This window comes from Thermobia domestica, chromosome 13 (assembly GCF_964235325.1).
Source record: "Thermobia domestica chromosome 13, izTheDome1.hap1.1, whole genome shotgun sequence".
In the NCBI taxonomy this organism is placed as follows: domain Eukaryota; kingdom Metazoa; phylum Arthropoda; class Insecta; order Zygentoma; family Lepismatidae; genus Thermobia; species Thermobia domestica.
The window spans coordinates 59587192-59611421 of record NC_137466.1 but is presented as its reverse complement, the minus strand read 5'-3'; the positions used below and the strand labels follow the sequence as shown (position 1 = coordinate 59611421).

The 24230-nt window shown below is 38.1% G+C and overlaps 1 protein-coding gene across 1 annotated transcript in view; it reads left to right on the top strand.

The window, feature by feature from the left end:
• Window positions 1-6383: 6383 nt before the first annotated feature.
• The window catches only part of LOC145668161 (LHFPL tetraspan subfamily member 2a protein), a 143140-nt gene continuing 125293 nt past the window's right edge, over window positions 6384-24230 (top strand). Inside the window, exon 1 of the mRNA XM_081735765.1 lies at window positions 6384-6885. The gene's annotated coding sequence lies outside the window, so the exon portion shown is untranslated. The remainder of the gene's footprint in view (window positions 6886-24230) is intronic.

Below are 24230 nucleotides of genomic sequence, written 5' to 3'. Positions count from 1 at the left end.
TTGGATGATCATGGGAAAATTAGTAGAATGAAGAAAGTGGTAGGATACTAGACAACTTCGAGAAAACACATTCGAAAAAATGAAATGAAATCTTTGAGTTTTATGTCCCACGGTTATGCCGGTTAGGCTAAAGGAGACAGTGATGATGAGTAATGAATGAAATGATGGAATGAGGAAAGTGGGAGGAAACGGGAGAACCCCTAGAAAACCCACGCACAAGGTGTTTGTCCACCACAAAGTTCACTTGGCGGGGCTGGGATCGAACCCGAGACCCCAAGCACCAGAGGTGAATGCTCTACCACTGAGCCACCGCGGTCCCCACACACATTCGATGTTTGTCCATCACAAAGCTCACCTGGCACTAACCGAGATCGAACCGACTACCACATACACTAGAGGTGAACGCTTCACGGTGTAGCTACCGTGACATTTCTTGTTTTGTGTGTTCTGGGTAATACTTGTAACTTAGTTGTATCTTGCTTAGCATGATGCAGCCTGCTACATTTTACTTTCGTTCCCGTGGTATGCTGCTATATTTTTACGAGACAAGACGAGACAAACGAGACGAGACGAGACGGGACGGGACAGAACCTCTCGAGACGAGACACGAGACGGGACGAGCACGTTTTTTCGAGACGAGACATGCTTTTCACGAGACGAGACGAGACAGCCTGAAGTCTCGTCTCGTCTCGTCTCGTGGCAACACTAGTCCAACCTGACCCACTACGTTCATGTCATGTAAATTGCGGTGGACTAAGATTGTCGACACAGCCTGTTAGTGCGTTTGCACACGGCAACGATAATATCGGTGGAACCACCGATAATGTCGGCGGTGAAATCGACTTCAATGTATTCAAATCGTAGCTTGCACACGCCACCGATATTATCGGCCGATCCTCCGACACGCAGATGCTGTCGGCCAAGCCCCCGATACTGTCGGTGGTATCGCCGTCACCGATTTTGTTGGGGGAAATGTTTTCTTATGATTGGATGCACACGCCACCGATAATGTCGGCCGGCCAGCGGGTTAGATGTAGAGAGTGAGTGACAAGGCGCTGTGTATTTTTGTTTCGTTTCTTGTCTTTGGAATTTTGTTGTTTCCATTTTTCCTATTACAATTGTATAATATTATTATTATTATTATCTTGTCCTATAAACAACTTCGGAACAGCTTATTATTTTTTACAGTCTCAGTTTTGGAGTAGCTAATTCCCTTTATTAAATAAATATAAAATGTGGGAAGTCTGAAGAGTACTAGTTTCCCTCTAAATAGATATTACCAAATAGAATATAGGAAATTTAGATAACCAATTTCTGGATTATTTTCTACTCCTTTTTATTTTTGTTCTTTCTCTCTCTCTCTCTCATACACACACTCTTTGATGGTATATTTTTTAATCTATTAATGCTTTTAAATTTTAATACATTCTGGAAATTAATTTAAGCGTAATTTTCCAAATTTGATACATTGTGAACATAAGCATATGGAAAAAATCCTGATTATTATTATTTTCTTTTATTTTCAACAGAATTGTGTGCAGATCACTTTTCCCGGTTCCACTCAATAAGCAATGATTGAATAGAATATTTGTTGACTAGTCAAAGTAGAATTATTATTATTTTGAAACGAAACCAGCACAATCAAACACTTTCCAAAGCTCCAAGGACAAGTTACTCATTTGGCATTTTCTTGATTGTGATCTCAGCAATAGGGATGTGACTTCATGCTTCACTTGTTGCAGATTATTTCTCTCATTTACAAAACTATCCCAAATCCCCCCTTTTTAAAAATAATTTGTGGAATGGCAATTGAAAACAAAGACCAAAGCTATGTATCCAAGTTTTCCCTCTCCCCTTTGTACCGGGATCGACCCCCTGATAGAGTTCTGCAGTTTAGCTAAGTGACTGAATGAAAAGGTTGTGTATTATTGCATTCGTATCTTTCTAGTTTTGCTTAGATTTTTAGAGATGGCAGGAATTTTTCCATTCGATATTTTAACCCTTATTGAACTTGTGGAATGTAGACCTTGCATATGGGATAAGATAACAGACTCTTTCAAGGACAGAATTGAAAAGCAAAAAGCATGGCGAAAAGTTTATACAAGCCTTGCCCAGGATTTTGAGTTCATGGACAAAAAGAAACGAGAAACGATAGGTATGTATGCAACAGCGCAAATCTGTCTTCAACATTGGGGGGCGGGGCGGGTAAGATCGTTCCCATATTATATATATAGCGATGTTCAAAATATTTCTGTAGTCGAGAAACAATACTGTGGAGGATCAGGGGAGCAGAGTTGTCTTCAACATTGGGAGGCGGGCAGCTTTGAGGCTTATTCTCAGTGGACATTGATTTCATCTGGCTTTCCTTTCTGCCGATCGGACACAATCAAATTTCTCTCCCAAAAAACACATATCAAATCGGATTATTGGGGGGGGGGAATCTCCCAGTTCCAAGATTGGAGGGGACATGTCCCCTTCATCCCCCCGGGATTTGCGCCAGTGTATGTATGGAGCAATGTAAAACAGAAATACTAATTCGAATCTTATCATTTAATCTACTATGACATTAGTGTTAATTGCATGGAAAACAAAATAATATACATACAATATGTAACAGTGTTCCAACAAAAATTAAAACTAATATAGTTTGCAATGTACAGCAGCATCAATTCTCATCGAAACGAAAATAATATGTTTACGACATCTATTTAAAACGGCACTGTTAAATCTACACATGTTTAGGCATAGGGCTATTTTTTCTAAGTTTTGTACCGTCCTCCACACCTCTTCAGAACAGTTTTTGTAGTCCTTGTTTTAAAAAATAATTTTTCCAATTATTATTTTTTATTTGTTTTCATATATGGAGAAGATTTTTTTGTGTGTGTCGCTTACTTCGCTCATCACCGGCAGCGATATTGTCGGGGCTTCCACCGATATTGTCGGCGACGTGTGCAAAGTACGCCGACACCGACACCGATATTATCGGGGCTTCCACCGATATTATCGTTGCCGTGTGCAAACGCACTTAGAGGTACTGCTTGCTTGAGTTCCTCATTACTTGCACCGGTTCCGAGTGACAATCGCCTTGAATGCTCGGCGGGACCTGTCCCCTCGCTGATATGGTTTTGTCGTGCACTGAGAAAAATCCATTATCAGGACAGCGGTATATTATACAAATAAACGGAATCCTTATGTTTACTACGGAAATCTGTATGGAGTGTACATTATCCACATGATACATACGTACTGCCCTTTTTCCTCTTAGATGTACATCATGCTGCTGCAGGATGTCTGATATTTAACCGTTATTCCGTATCTTACATACGTATACGTATGTTACATACGTCAGCGGCATGTTATATATACGTCCATCTGACCGCCTATATACGGTTCTTTCTTTCGTACGGAAATTACGTACGTTTGTTTGGAATACTTATACGGAAAGTACATACAAACAGTACGTTTTCATTTATACGTTTGCTGCAGGATCTTGCATAGGGTCGTACGTTAAGTCTAAAAAAACAAGATTTACGCATGTAACCTACTTTTTTTTACGTACACTACATAAATTAGTTTCTCAGTGTGAGTTTTCTAGGACGTAATCACATTGGACACTATCCCACGCGACACCAAATACACTTGCCACTTTCGGTACGCTCACACTAGACGCACAAACAACCAAGCGCCAGAAGTTTGGGCCTTTTGGTAATCAGAGAGGTCACCATTTTACGTTAACATCGTCACCAATCCCGACACCTGACAGTTACTAATTCTAGATATTTCCATTAATTTGATAAGTATATATATATATATATATATATATATATATATATATATATATATATATATATATATATATATATATATATATATATATAGGTCATATCGTGTTGAGTAAAATGACATGACGATGGTAAATTCTCATGCGTGACTTTTGAGGAAACCGAGAAAAACGCATTTTTAAGGTTTTGGAGAGTATGTCGTTCGTAACCAATCTATTCTGCTGGAACGAATTATTTATGTACTGTCTGGCACGTAGCCAGTTTTATTTCTTATAGAGGGCAGAAATTAATACTGGAGGAGCAACGGCAGACATCAAGGAATACCAAAAACTACGTATTTATTAAATCTGTATAAAAGCTACATCTCCTTTTCACTTTACATTCTTGTCTGCTTACGTATAAAGATAAAAAAGAAAGTTCTGTCGCTTATTGTGGAGGGCTGTCTTCAATTGGCACTCACACCGTGAGTTGAATGCAAATGGAGATAAGGGGAAGGTAGTTCTTGGTGTGGTATATCCAATATACTACCTGATTGTGGCATTTCAGTGAGCTTGCGTAAGGACAAAGTGAACATAAAACCTCCACAGACCTTCATAAGGGTATGTATGCTGTACGAGTTCAAACTGGGGTCAAACCCCGCTTCAGCGAGACGGAAGATGTGCCAGGCCTTTGGTGAGGGTGTCGTGACTACGCGGACAGTGCAGCGGTGGTTTAACAAGTTTAAGGACGGTGACGAAACACTCGAAGACGCACCACGTGCTGGAAGATCAACAAATGTGCAAAATGAAGATCTTCAGGCAGCAGTTGAGGAGAATAGTGGCCAGACATGTGTACTGTCAACAGTTGAGCCATGTTCAAGAAAAACTCAAAACTCTGGAGACAGCATTTCTGAATCGCAAAGGGGTCCTCCTGTTACAGGACAACGCTAAACCCAACGTGGCTAGGATGACCCGAGACACCATTCTACGCCTTGGATGGTGCCATACTCTCCGGACATTGCGCCGTCCGATTATCACCTATTCCATTCCTTGGACAATTAACCTTAGAGGACGCCAGCTGAAATCCCCAGTAGAGGTACAAAATGCAGTTGATACCTTCTTCGCTTCACGGCCCACCAAGTTCTCCCGCGATGGAATCCATGGCCTTCCAGAACGTTCGCAGAAGGTCGTCGATGCTGATGGAGACCATTTTTGGTCTTCCAGGTACATCTTAGGTGACATATCCATGTTCGAAAGTGGTGAGTGAAAAAGCGGCAGAACTTTCTTGGTTATCTTTATATATTTATCTAAATAAAAAAAAAAAACTCTAAGTTTCAGGGGTGGCTGAAGGTGTCTGTAGAACCTACTTGAAGCAACTACTGTATTCTTTAGGAGTACATCTGTTCCGATTCATTTTATGCTTGTCATAGTGCAATAATAGGGAATTTAAGTTTGAAATTCGTAGAATGAGAAGAGGTTAAAAGGAGATGTGTGGTGCATGTAGCAAGACGCATACCATTTTATGCATAAAAAATAAAATTCGCAAAATTGAGCTTAATTTGGTATATAAAGTTGCAAGAATTACTTGTCTAGTTTCATATTTTCAAAATTTTCTTTACGGTTCTGTTTTAGAGAGGCCCACTCTAGTCCCTACCTGGCTATGGGCCTGTCTACTGTATTAAAGATATACAATATTAAGTAGCAGATTCTATCTATTGCATTTGGTTTTTCCTAGCAGTGACAAACATAGTCCTAACAGTGACACATACTCCTATCAGTGACGCACACAATCATAACAGTGACGAACGTATTCCTAACAGCAACATAGAAATACTCTTAAGTAATACATACACCTACCACTGTCGCACACAATCATAACAGTGACAAAGAGATGCTCTTAACAGTGACTTATACTCCTATCACTGATGCACACAATCCTAACAGTGACACAGAGATACTCTTAACAGTGACACATACTCCTATCACTGACATACGCAATCATAACAGTGAGACAGAGATATTTTTAACAATGATGCTTGCTCCTATCACTGACGCACACAATCATAACAGTGATAAACATAGACCTAAAAGTAACACAGATATACTATAACAGTGACACATACTCCTATCACTAACGCATACAATCATAACAGTGACAAACATAATTCGAACAGTGACACAGAGATACTCGTAACACTAACATATACTTCTATCACTGATGAATAAATCATGAGTGACAGACATAGTCGCAACAGTGACATAGAGATCCTCTTAACAATGACGCATACTCCTATCCTATCACTGACGAACACAATCACAACAGTGCCAAACATAATTCGAACAATGACACAGAGATACAGTGCTGCATACTTCTTTACTGATGCACACAATCCTAACAATGACACGGAGATACAGTGCTGCGTACTTCTTTACTGATGCACACAATCCTAACAATGACACACTTACTACTTGTTAATAATAGACAGAGTAGCTTGGGTGCTATTTATTGAGCGTGTACGTGAGATGCATAAATTAATGTTTCTCTTACGGATAAAATTTTCTTTTCTGCCTGGCAACGCTGCTTGCGCCTCTAAAAGGGCAGAAAACTCCTTTGAGGGTTGTATCATACCAAAACAGTGAAGCGGCAAAGCAAGCAGAGAGAGAAGAGACCACAGAGAAGCAGACGCGAAGTGAAGAGCACGCGGTTGATGACAGGAGCGGGCGCACAATGCTGTGTTATTAGAATTAACTAACTGTGACTCATTTGTATACGTAAACGTTCAAAAAGAGACTTGCTTTCCGTACAATCGAAAACTTAACACGTTTCTGAAAGAATAAAATATTTTATTTACGGCTGACTGTTGAACTAAACTGCAGTGACACTTCTTCTTTCGGTAAACATATCGATAATTAGAAAAGCAAGCAGAAAGTACAGTAGTTTCATTAAAAGAAAGAAAGAAAAAAAGACTGGGATATTACTGTGAACTGGAAAGGTACAATTTCGCCTGAAGACCAAGGGTTAATATGTGAACAAGTGTATTATCCTGCGTGTGAACATTTGCATTTTTGTGTTTATTTAGCTGCAATATCTCATTGGAATTATTTCCTGAAGCGAAAGACATAAGGTAGGTTTATTTATATTTATTTTATGTAAGTAGCTTGTAAAAAGGCATATCCAGAGGTTATCATTAGGGATCAAGCTTTCTTCCAGAAAATTTTGTCTGGGGAAGAGGGGGGGTCTCAAAATGTCAGATCACTTCTAGTTTATATAGAGATTTATCTGGTAATTTATCTTAGATCCGTGGAGATGGTTGGGCAACTAAGGGGAAATCTCTCTTCCGCTCCTCTCCCCTCCCCGAAAACATGCCTCGAAGAAACAGTGAAAGAAAATCAGCATTTCACGTGATTTTTTTCTTCAGGTTTACACAGAATAAAGAGACATTTCAGGTTTTCTACTTTTTAAAAAAATATATATCGAAAATATTTTTTCTGGGTACGTCATTAGCTTATTTGTATTTTTTTATTGTTAATTTTCCAGGTAACCGATTGCTAAATTCCACCAGCCTACTTCTTATTACTGAGACAAGATTAGGATGCGTGTACATACACAAGCTTACGCCTTGAACTGTTCGATTTTTAAAAATATGAAAATAAAATAAGTTAAAGATAATAACCTCCCTCCTTTATGTACTGAAAGTTGAAGGGGAAAAAGCATGGGCGCTAGAAGAAAATTTTCTAGGGGGGGCATCACCATGGTTGCTACATTACGTCTGGTATTTAATAGACGTGGTTTGCAATATTATGTATATATTTTCGTGAGCCAGGGTGGGCGGGACCCCCCTGCCTTCCCCTTCGGGCGCCCATGAGAAGAAGAGCAAAGGCAACTAAGGTAAAAGGAAGCGAGCGAGGAGTGAAATTTATTTATTTATTTATTTATTTAACGGCAGCGTTAAGGCTATATTTGCCTTTTCTTACACTCAACCAACTAAAATGTATACAAGATATACATACTACCATTGTCATCTAATCCATAAAGATTACAATTACTACATTAATGCATATGTATGTACACACATATATACCCCTACACACGAATATACTCCCTTACATACCCCATCCCCCCATATCCTCATACTATTTATCATAAAAACAAGAAAACTATACATACAGCATACACAGAACGATATATATATTCTTAAAAGTATACTACCTTACATTCCCCCCTCCCCCAAATCTTCCCACAAACCTAGTATTATAGATATATACCTCAAGTTTCTGTTTACATTTGGTTGCTACTGCTCATCTTTGTGAAGAAAGAAAGAAAGAAAGAAAGAAAGAAAAAAAAAGAACATCATTCCCGAGATTGGTGTACATTGGCTAAGGCTATCAGATATTGTTTCAAATTTCTTTTGAATGTCGCAATTGAGGGTGAATTCCTTACATCTGGTGGAAGTCTGTTCCATTCTCTAATACCAGAGATTGTGAATGAATTAGCCATTTGATTCGTATTATGACGAGGTATCGACAGCAGTGTTGATCTGCTAGAGCGAGTATCACGATTGTGGCTATCTCTAACATACTGCAGTTTATTGTAAAGATATATAGGCACACCAAATTTCAAAACTTTAAACAAAATTGTCATTGATTGGTATATGTAGCGAGCTTGGATGTTTAGCCAGCCCAATTCATTAAAAAAAGGCGTCAAGTGATCAAAACGTTTGAGATTAAAAACAAACCGAACGCATGCATTCTGAACCCTCTGTAACTTTCTTAGCGGTTCTTTATTTACATTGCCATAAGCTCCAATGCAATAATCAATATGTGATAGTACGAGGCTTTGTACTATAGATGCCTTAATTGGATAAGGCAACATATTTTTCAAACGGTATAGAGAGTGCAGTGCACCAAACGCCTTTTTGCATACATGATTTATATGATCCGCCCATAGAAGATTCTGATCAAATATGAGGCCAAGATTTTTCACTTTTTCATCAAACGCTATATGTGTGCCATTTAATGTAATTTTAGGAAGCTCAGTGCTCTGCAGTCTGGAAAGGATATTTCTCGAACCAATTATGATACATTTAGATTTATTGGGATTTAGATATAAATTATTAGATTGGGCCCAGGCACTTATGCGTTCCAGGTCTAAATTTATGAGTGAGATAGTGTCATTTATGTCTCCAAGATCTGTCGAAGTATATACTTGTAGATCATCTGCATATAAGTGATATTTAAGGTGGCGAATTTGTTGAGACAAGTCATTTATGTATATAGAGAACAGGATCGGTGCTAAGACCGTTCCTTGACTAACTCCACAGTGCACTGTTGTCCATGAACTTCGATTGTCCAGAACAGAAACACGCTGATATCTATTTTGAATGTACGAACGAAACCATTTAACCGACGTATCTGTGAAATGAAAGAATGACTTAAGTTTTGCTAAAAGAATTTCGTGATCGACCGACTGGAATGCTTTAGTGAAATCTAAAAGTAAAAGTATTGTGAGTTGTTTCTTGTCTATGCTTTCTCTAATGTCATCTGTAATTTTTATAAGAGCCGTATGTGTGGAGTGTCCTTTTTTAAAACCAGACTGATATGGACATAAGAGATCATGGGAAGTTATAAAATCTGACATTTGATTTAATACAATATGCTCCAAAACTTTCGAAATACACGGCGTCACGTTTATTGGTCTATAATCGTTCGCCGTTATTGGTTGTGCAATTTTCTTGAGGGGATGAATGAGAGAAAATTTCCACTGGCTAGGAAAACAATCCGAAAGTAGAGAGGAATTGCATATGTCCATTAAAGGAAACAGAATATATCTCGTGATCTTCTTAAGGAATTGTAGTGGGATGTCATCAGCCCCTATTGAATTGGATGTAATTTTTTTCAGAGCTACCTCTATTTCTGGGACAGAAACCGTTCTAAATTTAAATTTTTCGTGAATGCTTGGGTTTTCGCGTATGTTTTTCAAAGTAGATTCTTTTGTAACACCGTCTATAGTTGGGACCTGGGCAAAGTGATCGTTTAGTTCGTTAAGCGGAATGTGTATAGATTGTACGTCAGTCTGACGGTTTCCTATACCGAACATGCGTAACTTATTCCAAAGGTATTTGGGGTTATTGCTTTGAGTGCATAGATGAAATGGCAGGAGGAAACCAAGAACATCGAGAAAACCCGCGATCACAACGTACTCCAAACCAAGTTGATATTGCTTGGAATCGAACCACTAACCCATCGTGTCAAACTCGTGCCATTCGCTCTACAGGACACAAAAACTATGTGTCATGTAATGTTTGGTGTTTGATGCACAGTTACGAATCATGTGACACGCTTTTGTGTAGAATATATTTGTTTATTTCGATGACACTTTTTTAAATATATGTAGACGAGGCCCTTATATAGGTGGAATTAAAACAAGATGAACAAAAATGTGTCTATATGAAATGTAGTACAAATCGTATCATACTTCGAAATGCATCAAATGTATGAAGAACAAGGCAGATTGAAATTGAAATTCTTCATTTAATACGACGTTATGGATACATTTTGTGTCAGATAAAATAGCTACTGCGATAACTAGTTAGTCTCACTCATATTACAGTCCAAATAAAGACATATGTTCAAGGTCAGTAGCTTATTGAATTTCTCAGAAGAAAATACCACATCCGTTGAACGAAGTATGTTTTTATTATCATCATCTTCATTTGTTTATATAGACGAATACTACTGGTAAAGTTACCCATTTACATTATTCACAAAAACAGATAAACATATCTTGTTCACCTCAACCATAGTTTGGTGGGCAACATGGAAATTTTAAAGCTTTTCTCTCGCTTGGGAGAGCTGTTTTATACTTTGATAAGGTCTCTTCTTCGTAAGTGCATCTAGATATTATATCCTTGATCTTCTTCTTCCTGCTTTTCCTTCTGCTTTTCCCTCTATCAGCAATGTGATTCAATCGGAGTGCCGAATAAGATGGCTAAGCATGCAGTTTCTCCTTTTTCTTATTATCTTCATGATCTTTCGTCCTTCGTTAGCTTTCTTTAGTACGTCTTCATTCCTTTTCCCTTCGGTCCATGATATGCGCAGCATTCTGCGTTAACACCACATTTCAAATGCTTCCAGTTTGGATATTTCAGCTTTTTTCAATGTCCACGTCTCTGATCCGTAAAGCGCCACGCTCCATAAAAGTGTCTTAATAAATCGTTTATGAACGTCCAGCGACATATTTCTTGATGTTAGCTCCTCTTTTCCTATTTTTCCTATTGAATACTTGTTTAGCCTCTGATATTTTAGAACTTACGTCTTTTTCACTTCTTCGTCCGAGGATATAAGGATAAACGGGCAAGTGATCTGCCATCACTGGTAGACTACTTGCTGATGTTTAATCGTATATTCCCCTCTTCCGTTTCCCTTCCGTCACACCTTTTATCGTGTTTCTTAGAATACATTTTTTTTCTCAGACTGTTCTTTTCCTATTTTTATTCTTCAAAATTATTTCTCTTCCCTACTATTCCCAACACTTCTTCATTGGTTTTCATTTTTTTTGTTGACTAATGTTCTCATTCTTCTCTATACTCACATTTCGAAGATCTCTAATTTGTTTGTCTAGCTTGATCGTAATGTTTACTTTTCAACTCCACATAGTATCATACTTTACATGAAACATTTGAATATTTTTCACAACTGTATTCAACAGCTCACACAATATCTCTTTGGTGTACGTGGTCCCGGTGGAAATACTTTCGTGAGATATAAATCAAAGTAGTTATTCGGGTCTTGTCTCATGTAGCCAGGGAGCTAGAAAGGACATGAACTCAATATAGTATAGAACATGCATTTTTCTTTAAAGCCTTCATCGTTCTTTCGTCCATCTCCCCCCCCCCTCCATCAGATTATAGATCATTTCTTTTCTTTTAGTTTAACGTCCTACGATTGTGGACTGAGGTTAAGAAGAACAGTGATGATGAGGTGAATGATAATGCTGGACTGAAGAAAATGGGAGAAAACGGGAGAACCCTGAGAAAGTCCACGCACATGGTGCTTCTTCACCATAGAGCACACTTGTGAGAGCTGGGATCAACCCATGGACTGAACGTACTCTACCACTGAGCCGCCAGGGTCTCTCCAAATGTGCAATACTCAAAACTATTCACTTATAGTACAATACTTCTTCCCCTCCAACTTTTGTAGTTGTCTCAGATACCGTTTTTTCCATTGGCAATTTCTTTCAACTTCTTTGAGTATCCATTTTCCCTAAGCTTTCATATCCGAAAGCTCATATTTAAGATTAGTTTCTTTTTTTTTTTAATTATTATTCTACAAATCAGGACAATAACCGCAAGATCTACTCTACAACATCAGAATCTTTCCGATTGAAATTTTTGTTCGAGATGGTTTACATTCGAAACGTAATTGTTGAATAATTGTTAATTGATCATCTTAAGTCTTCGGGGTTTCATATGAGGAAACGTTTTAATTCTAATTTATAAAATAATAATAATAATAATAATAATAATAATAATAATAATAATAATAATAATAATAATAATAATAATAATAATAATAAAGCATATTATAAACATAGCTACTACTCGAGTAGGTAAACTACCTGTTTTTAGTGCACATAATTCGGAATTCAAACACTGATGAAGCTTTCCTATTCCATGTTAAACCGTAAGTTTAGCTTGATGTTGGATCGGTTCGAAAAGGGAAGAGAAAAAAAAAAGGTCCAACTGCAGTTAAAGACAAATGGAGACAATTTCTAACTATGCTTCCCCTAAACCAATCACTGTTCCGTGTTATTACGTCTATATACTGTACGGTACGTATCCTATATTTCGTAGGTCATCTAACTAAAATAAAAAAGAAGAAATCACATGTTCATGTGTCGTGTGAACTCCCGGTATCACAATGCAGTTTAATGCCATTGAGTAAATGCCAATAAGCAGTGCAAGCATTAAAATGTGTAATACTGAGAAAGGAACTTAGTATCAATGGGCCTTATGCAGAGTAGTTCTGACGCGCGATTAGTGCTATACTAAAGAATTCGATGAACATATGTTTCCTGCAGTAGTCAGGGGTTTAGTATGACGCTAATCATACGTCAAAACATCTGTGCGTAAGGCCCAATATGTTTATGGTAGTTGTGATAAAGGGTAGTACGTTCACAGTTCACAACAACGCTATGTAAGGTTTGGGTTTCACCGAGGTCATTTTATGACCTGTGTCTATCTTAACTGAATTCCAAGACTTGATTGATTTTAATATAATTATTTATCTTAATGGAGAGAATAAATAACTTTATTGGACGTGTATTATCTATAAGATAGTGAGGAAAGCATCTAACTGTTCTGCTGTGTGAGTGAGAACATCCCTGTCTTTTATATTCGAGCAATGCCATCTGTTCTGTGTAGGTCAAAGTCGACTTTTGTTTATTTTATCATGGATTTTATGTTTACTTTAACGGAAATATGTACTGTTTAGAGAACGATGGCAAAGAAAAAGATTACCAGTTAGAAAGATCACACAGTTGAACCTATCAGGACACTGACCTGTCAAAGAATATAAAACGTATATCTCTTTGGAAATTGAGACCGTTTCTAATGCACAAAATTTGCTTTGCATGTCTTATTCATTCATAAATTGTTACATAACAAACTTGATAACTTAAAACTCCTTCATGAAATTAAAATTAACTTCTCGTCATTTTTTCTACTGTGTGAAAGCCAGAACCAATTACCTGCAACATTTTCCAATATAGAGAATTTGTGCTTCCTACAACATCATTCCGCGGTGTTGATATATTTGGTACAGCGAAAGAATTCTAAAGGGTATTTATGTAAATTCTTCAAATGACATGACACTGTAATTAAATGTAACGCCTGGAATGTATACCTTTCAATACATAACTAAACACATTTTTTTCTGTGCTGTATGGAATGAATGTGCTACTGTGATAATAGTTTCAATGACGGAAGCGTAATAACTTACAAAAGTGTCCATCTCCTATGGTCCATGATACCCCACGTAAAAAACTCTCCTACTGGCATATTCGTTTCTCAAAGCAGTGCCACTTTTAAACTTACTCAGTGGTTATAATATCCAATATCTCCCTCCTCCTGGTACTTGCTTAAAACATTATTTCCTTCTTCAAATCAGTGGCGTACACAGATGGGAGGTTACCGGATTTTAAACTCTTCCTCTCTATAAGTTACGGAAAAATATAAACTTGCTTTACTATAGTACTCGCGCCGATTCGTGAAGCTTAGCTCTAAACCAATCATGGCAAAATTTTGCTTGAGCTCCAACACATCGGAAAACTTCGGTACAATTCGTGGAGCCGCTTCCCGAGCGCACACGTGGGGAAACGTCAAACAGCTGAAATTCACCAACTATGTTGCCAACTTTGAAAACATAGTAAACGATTATATAAAATAAGCATTTAAATATTACCACTAATAACACTGCACAACAATAACTACTGTAACAACTATTCTAAAATGGTAACAATAGCACAAAGAGTAACAACGAGAACATAACGGAACAAAAAAAGAACTAACAGAACGGAACTTAACGCCAATCCGACAGCACTGTCCTCTTGGGAGATGTATTCCGTGTAGCGCGAGAGAAGTCACTGACAAAATTTGATGGGTGGGGGGTTAACGATCGGAACACACCCTCGCGTTCTATTGGGTGGTGAAAACGGTAGATCTAGGTCAAGCTTCATGACTCGGCGCGAGTACTATAAGATATGAATAAAAAAAAAAATCGAGCATGCTCCTAAGCGATATGAACTTGGGTCCTTGAACCCCCTTGATAACATTCTGTGTACGCCAATAATTTGAATTATACAATTTTTATTCAATACTTTAAGTTGCAAACTGATTTCAATGTTGTTTCTAATTTTTTTTTCGAGCCACACTCGTAAAATTTTAATGATGCACTTTGCATAATGATCCCTTGCTGTTGTAGAACTCTTTCTTTGTCTCGTTTCAATTCTTGAAGAATTATTTTAACGCCTCTTCTCTTATTCTCGGAAAGCTTTTATCGTCTCGTCTCATTTTGTACATTTATGTACAAATTTTTTGCTCTAATTTTAAAAAAGATATCTAGAAGTTATAAAAATTCTTTCTCATTATGAGAGGTAAACAAAGACTGTAATATAATAACATTTAGACCCTATTTATGTTAGAGTATAGTGTCTAATGACTTTCGTTAACCTTTAACGTTAATAAGTACTATTCATTATGCTCGCACAATCTCTTTAATAGTTTATAGTTTTTATACTATGAATCATGCAATAGTGAAACAGCGGTAGAGATCTAGGACTTGAGTGAATTACTGTAGCCCTCGAGACTCCGGAAATATCTCGTCTCATTTTAATTCTCGTCTCGAATTTTAAAATATACTTTTCGTCTGATGTGAAATTTTGTTTCGTGGGCAATACTGTATTTCCACCGAAGTAGCTATACTTATTAATCTATCTTTAATATTTTTTTTTTCATTCTTGAGGATAACATCTTTAGGGCAGAGAAAAATGCCTTACCATCGTTTAAACGGGTCTAGGTCAAAACCCCCACAGCCAAAACCCCCACACTCAAGAAATGTCAAAACACCCACACAAACGGTCATAACCCCCACGCAAATGGACAAATCTCCCAAACGCACGAACGGTCATAACCCCCACAGCGAAAACCCCCACACTCAAGAAATGTCAAAACGCCCACACGATCGGTCATAACCCCCACACAAATGGACAAATCTCCCAAACGCACGAACGGTCAAAACCCCCACAGCCAAAACCCCCACACTCAAGAAATGTCAAAACGCCCACACAATCAGTCATAACCCCCACACAAATGGACAAAACAGCCACACATAGCAACGGTCATAATCCCCACATAAATGGACAAAACTCCCACAAAATCGGACAAATCCCCCACACTCTGAAATGATCGTCATTTCACGTCTTTGTTGCGGCTCTTTATGACGCCCAAGAAGAATAGTTGCAACATCAGTTTAAGTGGAATAAAAATGTTATTAAAAAGTACAAGGGCAATACATGAGTATGGGGTTTTTGTCAATTTGTGCGGCAGTTGTGACTATTTCTGCATGTGGGAGTTTTGTCCATTTGTGTGGGGGTTTTGTCCATTTATGTGGGGATTGTGACCGTTGCTATGTGTGGCTGTTTTGTCCATTTGTGTGGGAGTTATGACCGTTGGAGATTATGACCGTCTACCAGTGTGGGGGTTTTGGCTGTGGGGATTATGACCGTTCGTGTATTTGGGAGATTTGTCCATTTGTGTGGGGGTTATGACCGATCGTGTGGGCGTTTTGACATTTCTTGAGTGTGGGGGTTTTGGCTGTGGGGGTTTTGACCGTTCGTGCTTTTGGGAGATTTGTCCATTTGTGTGGGGGTTATGACCTTTTGTGTGGGCGTTTTGACATTTCTTGAGTGTGGGGGTTTTGGCTGTGGGGGTTTTGACTGGTTCCCGTTTAAACGTACAGCTGGAGACAGTGGCCTGTGATTGTAATCTCTCTCTCTTAGAGGAGAAATTATGTTGGTGGGGAGCGATGTATGCTGTCAAGACTGATGTTGTCCCATATTAGTAGTGCCCCATTCTTCATAACTGAATGAAGTTACTGTCTTTTACGCTAACGTGCAGATGGCCAGCCCTCATTTGAAACATGCCCCTGTTCACTTGTTGTGGGTCCAGGTTAATGGCAACGTTGCATTTTTATTTAACATTGGGCATATAAAAGGTGTACAACACAAATGACTGTCCGATTAAAAAAAAAACAAAAAAAAACTTTAGATGAAAAACATCATATCTGTAGACGGTCTTTCCTCTTAAGTTTTGTTGTCTGATAATAATAAAGTTACCTATGTCAGTGGACTTTTGAGACACCCTATATATATATATATATATATATATATATATATATATATATATATATATATATATATATATATATATATATATAAAATCGTATACATATAATCGAAAATAACCAATACTAGTGCCGAATCCATACTTTTTTCGGGCTCGCTGAGGTGAACAGTGATACTTCCGATCCCGTTTATATCCAAATTCAGCTACACAACTTGGGGGAGGAGGTATATGATCAAAGATGACCAATATCAGAGAGGGCTCCAGTAATAGTAAAAAAAATGACCGACTAACGAAACATATTACTAATTTTTCATATTTCAACCCAGTGAAGCGGGTAGTTGACTGCATATTAGAAGAAAAGTAACGCAATGAATATTTGAAGATATAGAGATAATAATGAAAAGACATCTTTTTACAGTGAACTAAACCCCTTAGTTTTATTCAGATTACAGAGCATCTTAAATGAATCACTTATTTAAGAGAGTGCGGAACAAGATAATTTCAATATCAGTAGTTTTTTTTTTTTTTTTAATTAAGATTTTTTATTGTAGACAAGGTAAATTTAACCGTAGAAAAATGTACGTTAGTAACGTCTGAGAAGGTAGAGCAGTAATTAGCATTATTGATTTCCAGATTCCTAGAGTTTCCAGGTTTGAATCCAGTGGATGATAGACAATATTTGCTGGGGTTTACGAGTTCTGTTCCTCCAGGCGAATGCGAGGTAATACGTTTAAATATGGATCCTGCCGATTTCTATTTTTTTGTTTTTAATTGTTGTTATGGAAAAAATGAAATGAAATCTTTAAGTTTTACGTCCCACGGTTATGCCGGGTAGGCTAAAGGAGACGGTGATGATGAGAGATGAGTGAAATGGTGGAATGAAGAACGTGGGAGGAAACGGGAGAACCCCGAGAAAACCCACGAGCTCGGTGTTTGTCCACCACAAAGTTCACTTGGCGGGGGCTGGGATCGAACCCGGGACCCCAAGCTGTTGTTATGGATTGCTAATTATTTCAGTGGGAAATATTCCTCTCAAACTGTATCAGGAAGTATATATTAAATAAAGGAAAGAAATTCTGGTTACAAATTTTGGTTATTTTCTTTATATGTGGATTTTTAGATGCTAGAACCGAATGATTAGCTTAAGTGTCTCTGATGTTTATGGTCTGGAGTTCGATTGCAGTGTGGACACAGGATATTTGGGTGCTGAACGTAGTTGTGGATCTGAGATAGTGATTTCCAGTCTAAAAGGGTCAGAAATGAGGATATGAAAGACAATATTCTAACCAGACATCATCAAGGGTGCCGATCCTGGGGTCCCAGGGGACTTCGGCGTTCGGCTCCCCAAAGCTCATGTGGGCCCCCCTAATTGTATTTATGAATATACAATATTTGGCATGATTTGAATGCAATTTGTTTTAAAATCCTCATATATGCCTTCTACACCTGAATGCCCCTCTTTCCAAATGTACAGAGAAATCGACGCCCTTGGACATCACCCCAGCAATGGCTTACTGTAGCCAAACTTGTGTGTATGAGCATGAAGTTACAGATTAGTTTAAAACAGTGACACCAGCTTTAATTTCTTGGGGGAAGGGGGCAAGCGAAGGGTCAGAGCCTTTTGCTTACCGAAAATAATACTTCTGTTTTACTGGACCTACATTGCAATACAACATATCTGGAGGCAGGCGGCGGCGAACAATGCCACCGGGTGGCGCCCGCACCCCTTGTCCCCTTCTAGAGTCATCACTGATGTAAAACAATGATGATCAATTTATAGGGTCAGGATAAAATACCAACAATACTTGCGAGTCATTTTCTATTTTTCTTTCCTTTCCTCTGATGTCACGGTTCACGGTTCGTGTTCATGTAAGTCATGTATTTTCTATACTTTTGTTTCACCCTGCGTGTCCTGCTTTGATATGGCTAAGCCAATTAGGACCTGAGCTACGAACATTTGAAGGTAACTCTGCATTTTCTAAAAATCGCCCTGCCAACGACCGTATATCTTTCAGAATGAACTTTAGGTTGCCATATTTTGGTAATCTTAAAGCGTGACACACATGCATAGGTCGTCAATTCCTTATACCTAAATTTGTACATGGAACAATTTATTCAGAATAAAAGAAGGAAATACATATCACCTGTTTATTTCAAGAGTGATATAACTCAAAATTCCTAACTTTTCAGGTGAAGCGTTTGGAAGTTTGAAAGTTTCGAAAAACGCGGTGAAAACAACTTGGCGCAAGAACGACACAGAATGCTCTCTAGTGCCCAATTTTGGAAGCACATCTGTGAAATTTTTACCCGAGATAGACATCAGGATTAGCTTTCATTTTCTACCCATAAGTCAATAAGAGTGATTTTTGAGTTATGTGACTCTTGAAATGAATAGGCGATATATTTTAATGAAACTTTAAATCAACACATACTCGTAGCGTCAGCTTGTTGGTAGTCACTTGAAAAGAAGTTATGAATGAGTACAAATAAAGGACATCATCACTGACAGTGATTTTCCTGCTGCCAACACGAAACATTTTAGCGATACAGTACAACCCCTCAAATCCGAACCCCGGAAATCCGAAAACCCGGCAAATCCGAACACGTTCTCAGGAAAAAAATTAACTGCAGCTGGAAAATGAAAAAAAAAAAAAAATAGATTTAATCACACAAATTTAGTTTTTTTAAGGCTTTAACATTTTTAGACTTAATGCTTATTCAAAACGTTATAAAATACAGTTAAGTCTAGATAAAATAGAAAATAGTTTACGTCTACTTACGTATTTCAAAAAATTCAAAACAATGAAATCATTTTAGGTTAACTGGATTACGATTCACACGAAAAATTACAACACAAGATTAAACAAACACTGGTTTTTCACTCGAAGTCAGTTATCTTTAACTGTCGAAGATTAGAAAATAAGTACGTAATATTATTTCCCGGGTAATCCGAATCCCCCGAAATCCGAACAGTCTTCAGCCCCAATTAGTTCGGATTTGAGGGGTTGTACTGTAGAACCATAACGATATCTCGACAGCCATAAGTAGACATCGAAGGTCGAATGTACACTTATATTTTGTGTTTTGGGCAATTTGGGCTCCCGCCCAGGCACGCACCGAGATTTTTTTTTTTTTTTTTTTTTTTTTTTTTTGAGAGAGATCCAAGCTTTATGTGGGGGTTTTAATACTAAGCTATTACCATTATGTCTATGTAGTACTGAACATATATTATTCTATAACCAAAAAGAGGATAAATAATTTTAAAATATTTCCATCTATATTTTCAGAACAAAAATGATAGAACTTTTTTTTTTTATGAGAAAGAGTACAGATGATGTGGAAAGATCATATTTTCATGCAACATCAATTATTTTCCTGTTAAACAAGTATAGTTTTATTGAGAAAGTTTACAGATGTATGTTGAATTAGGAAGTTTTGGGGGTACGGACCCGGTGGATCCTCCGTGGGTACGCCCGTCCTATAATACATATCTCCTAGGCGTTAACTCGGGACGCTGAAATTTTTCTTAAAAGAGTGTCTCGCCTAATTCGGAACAGGTGCGACCCAAGTATGTTGTTCTTCCTGCATAAAGTTTAGACAAGGAATAGAACATAGGCTAAAATTTTCATATTCGTTCTTGGGGCATTTGACCATCACTGATTTAAAAACAAACATTTCCTAAGTGTGTATCATACCTTTGCAGTTGACCAATAATTCTGTGCGCCCATTGGAAATTGTAAACCCCACTCGTTTTCTCGTACTTTCAAATTATAAATAGTTTAAGCACACACACGTATCGCAGCGTAAAACACAGGTGTTATGTACAATATACAGGGTAGCCTAAAAGTAGGTAGGCTATACACCCCTGCATTGATCAAGTATAACATTCTAGTTTTTGGATTTATTTGCTTTGACTCCTCCGGGCTTAAGTTATAAGTAAAAAGACGTTAAGAACAAATAATAAAGAAACTAGGTCTACCTGTTTGATAACAATAAGAAATTATATAAAATACGGGGCGGGACTGTATACCTGCTTTTGGGCCACCCTGTACTGTACACGATTGGGAAGCACACTTATAGCCTACAAGTACGTGGGTTGCTATATATATTTCTGGCCTAGGCAACACTAAGTGTTGCCAGGTGCAATCTGACATTTCCATTGGAAAGTTTGACATTTTGTAGCATAAATGTACTCAGAACTTTTTGACTTACGACAATTTTTTTTTCTTTTACAGGTACTTGAAGAAATCAACTTGGCAAAAAAATGGAATTAACTCGTGAACATTTTCGTGCGATCATTTTTCACAACTTTCGACGTGGATTATCACGACAAGAGTGCATCGATGAACTTAAATCTTTGTATGGCGACGAAGCACCATCCTATAGCACTGTGAAAAACTGGTACAACGAATTCAATCGTGGCCGACGCTCGCTCAAAGACGAATTCCGTGAAGGTCGTCCAAAAACAGCCGTTGTGCCAGAAAACATCGATGCCGTACGTGAACTGATAATGCAAGACCGTCATGTGACTTACCGTGAGATAGAGGCATGCCTAGGCATTTCTTCCACCAGCATACATTCGATATTGCATGAACACCTGGCCGTAAAAAAGGTTTGTTCTCGTTGGATCCCGCACAATTTGACAATCGCTCAAAAGAAAGCTCGTGTGGATTGGTGTAAAGAAATGCTGAAAAAATACGATCGCGGTGCTTCAAAAGACGTTTATAAGATCGTCACAGGTGACGAATCATGGATCTATGCGTATGAGCCCGAAACAAAACAGCAATCGACCGTGTGGGTCTTCCAAGACGAGCCAAATCCAACGAAAGTTGTTCGTGGAAGAAGCACTTCGAAGCAAATGGTCGCCTGTTTCTTCGGCATAACTGGTCATGTGGCGACTGTTCCGCTTGAGCAACGTAGGACGGTCAATTCTGAGTGGTACACCACCATTTGTTTGCCTGAAGTCTTCGGAGAAATTCGAAAAATGAACAAGAGAAGACGAATCATTGTGCACCATGACAATGCGAGCTCTCACACATCGGCTCAAACCAGCGCATTTTTGACCGGCCAAAACGTCGAAGTGATGGGTCATCCGCCGTACAGCCCTGACTTGGCACCCAATGACTTCTTTTTATTCCCACACATCAAGAAAAAAATGCGTGGTCAACGATTTTCGTCGCCAGAAAATGCTGTTGAAGCATTCAAAAACCATGTTTTGGAGGTGTCTCAATCGGAGTGGAAAAAGTGCTTCGAAAATTGGTTTGAGCGCATGCAAAAGTGTATAAATCTTGATGGAGAATATTTTGAAAAACAATAAAACCATTTTCGTTGATAAATATTCGTATTTTCATTATTAGGCCAGAAATATATATAGCAGCCCTCGTACAAACAATTTTCAATTAGAAAGAAGACGACAAGGAAAACTGACCTATGTTGAGTGGCAAATGTTTATTTCTTTAGTTCGTGCTTCCTCAGTTGTGTAAAGAATTATCTTCGAAAGAAGCTCACAAATTACTAAATGAAAACATTGTAGAAGGACATAACACATAAAAAAAGAGAACAAGTCTGTGAGAGTATGTTTAACCATAAACATACAGGGTAAGATTCGTGACACGTTTAGCTACTGCTGCGGATTGCCTTATTTTATTTTAATCCTGAGAAAAACATCCCTTATAGGCCTACTACATATCCAAAGGTATCAAATGTAAACGGAATTTTAAGCCGTATCTCCAAGTCTACTGAGTGTTCCATTCTGTCTCCACAGGAAGTAACAACAATGGATTTATCTTCATAAATAGTCTTAGACTTTATTGTTAGTCTTTTTTCTTCTTCTTTTTTAATGCGTGACTTACATGAAAATATCTGATGAAATAAAGCAAATTGTTATAACAACTTCAACGCTGTAATTTCAAAAAGAATTAACTGTTCTCCAGCGCCCACTCGGGGTCATTATTTATATTATCCTTCTTCCTTTTTTACATTATTATAACCTTGAATGAAGCATCTTTTTGCTGACACATTCCATGAATTAAAACGAACATTGTTACAGCTGTTGTTGCTATGTCGTGTTATGGGGCTGCGTGGCAGTCTTTCAAAGTCTTTTTCGCAGTTTTCAATGGTTTACTGTTCGAAGACGACTGCGTTTGATTATATCATGATTTGTATAATTCTACACAACTAACAAGATAAGAAGTAATTTTCTGGAAATAATTATTAAAGGTATACAGTGTATACGACCTGTGTAGTGAAAGGAAACCTCCCTTAACGGACACCTTTTGAGAGCGGACATCATAATACGCACAAACTTTTTTGTTCCGGCAAAAATATATGCATTATTATACGGTCGGATACGGGTACGGACAGTCTTCTTTTATCCCGAACATTTTAGTAACCTCTTCATAATGTGCAGGAATCAATCTCAACTCATCCACGTTTAGCACAGAAAATACTGTCTGCAATTTCAAATTTGATCCCTCCAACTGAGCTAGTAATTACAAGCTAATTCCGATAAGAAACTAACTTACTATCCGCAGAATCTTACGGTAGACAACTATTGCTTGCAGATTGTAGAGCCTTTCTATTTAAACTGTGCCCCTTCTGGCGCTGCTGTCGATGTGTGTTTTCCCGTATCTCCCTCGAAAGAGGAGGGACAAGTTGCTGCGGCCTAGATCTCTCAATTGTTGGATGTGGAAGCGTTGCCACAATGAATTATTTCACGGACTTCGCTGTGCTCTGTCTTGTTAGCCATTCTAAGTGGTCTACGAGCTTCACTCGTCAAGACCAAGCGACTGAATGACAAATTGGCAACACAGCTGAGATTGTCTTCCCAGGGAAGGTTTCATCCGTCAGAGGACGGTCGGGGTGGGACCGAAGTATATTTCGCATATTTTCCGAAGGCACACCTGAGATAGACAGGCTCTACCCAAAGAAATTCATAAATGGTCGTGATTTGTTATTTTTGCCTACATTCCCAGTATTCAGTGGCGTATTTACGATTTTGTTTCGGGGGAATTTGCCTGAAAATGTGAAAATTATGCAAGATATTTCATATACTTTACTATAGTAAGTAAGATTTCGGGAGGGGGTCTTAAGCCAGGAAGCCCTCTAAATACGCCACTGCCAGTATTTAATAGTAATGCTGCATGTTCTTAGCGGGTTGATTCTACTTTTTAATAAATTCAGTGAATAAGCAACTTTTTTAAATAGATGTACGACTTGTATTTGATAGGAAATTTGTCAGGACTTAAACATAATATTTTGCAGTACACGCCCATATAAATACACCCTCCAGCAATACTTGGGGTCATGGTGGTTCAGTGGTAGAGCTCTTACCTCTAGTGCGTGGGGTCCCTGGTTCAGTCCGCGGCCAAGTAAGTTTTTGTGGTAGACAACATCGTGTCCGTGGATTTTCTCGGGGTATTCCCGTTTCCACTCACATTTTCATTCCACCGTTTCTCCCATCATAATTCACTTGGCTTAACCATCTGTCTCCCTTAGCCTAAAACGGCGTAATCATGGGACGTTAAAAAAATTTTCAGCAAAACTTTTTGTTTCTTGACAGAGGG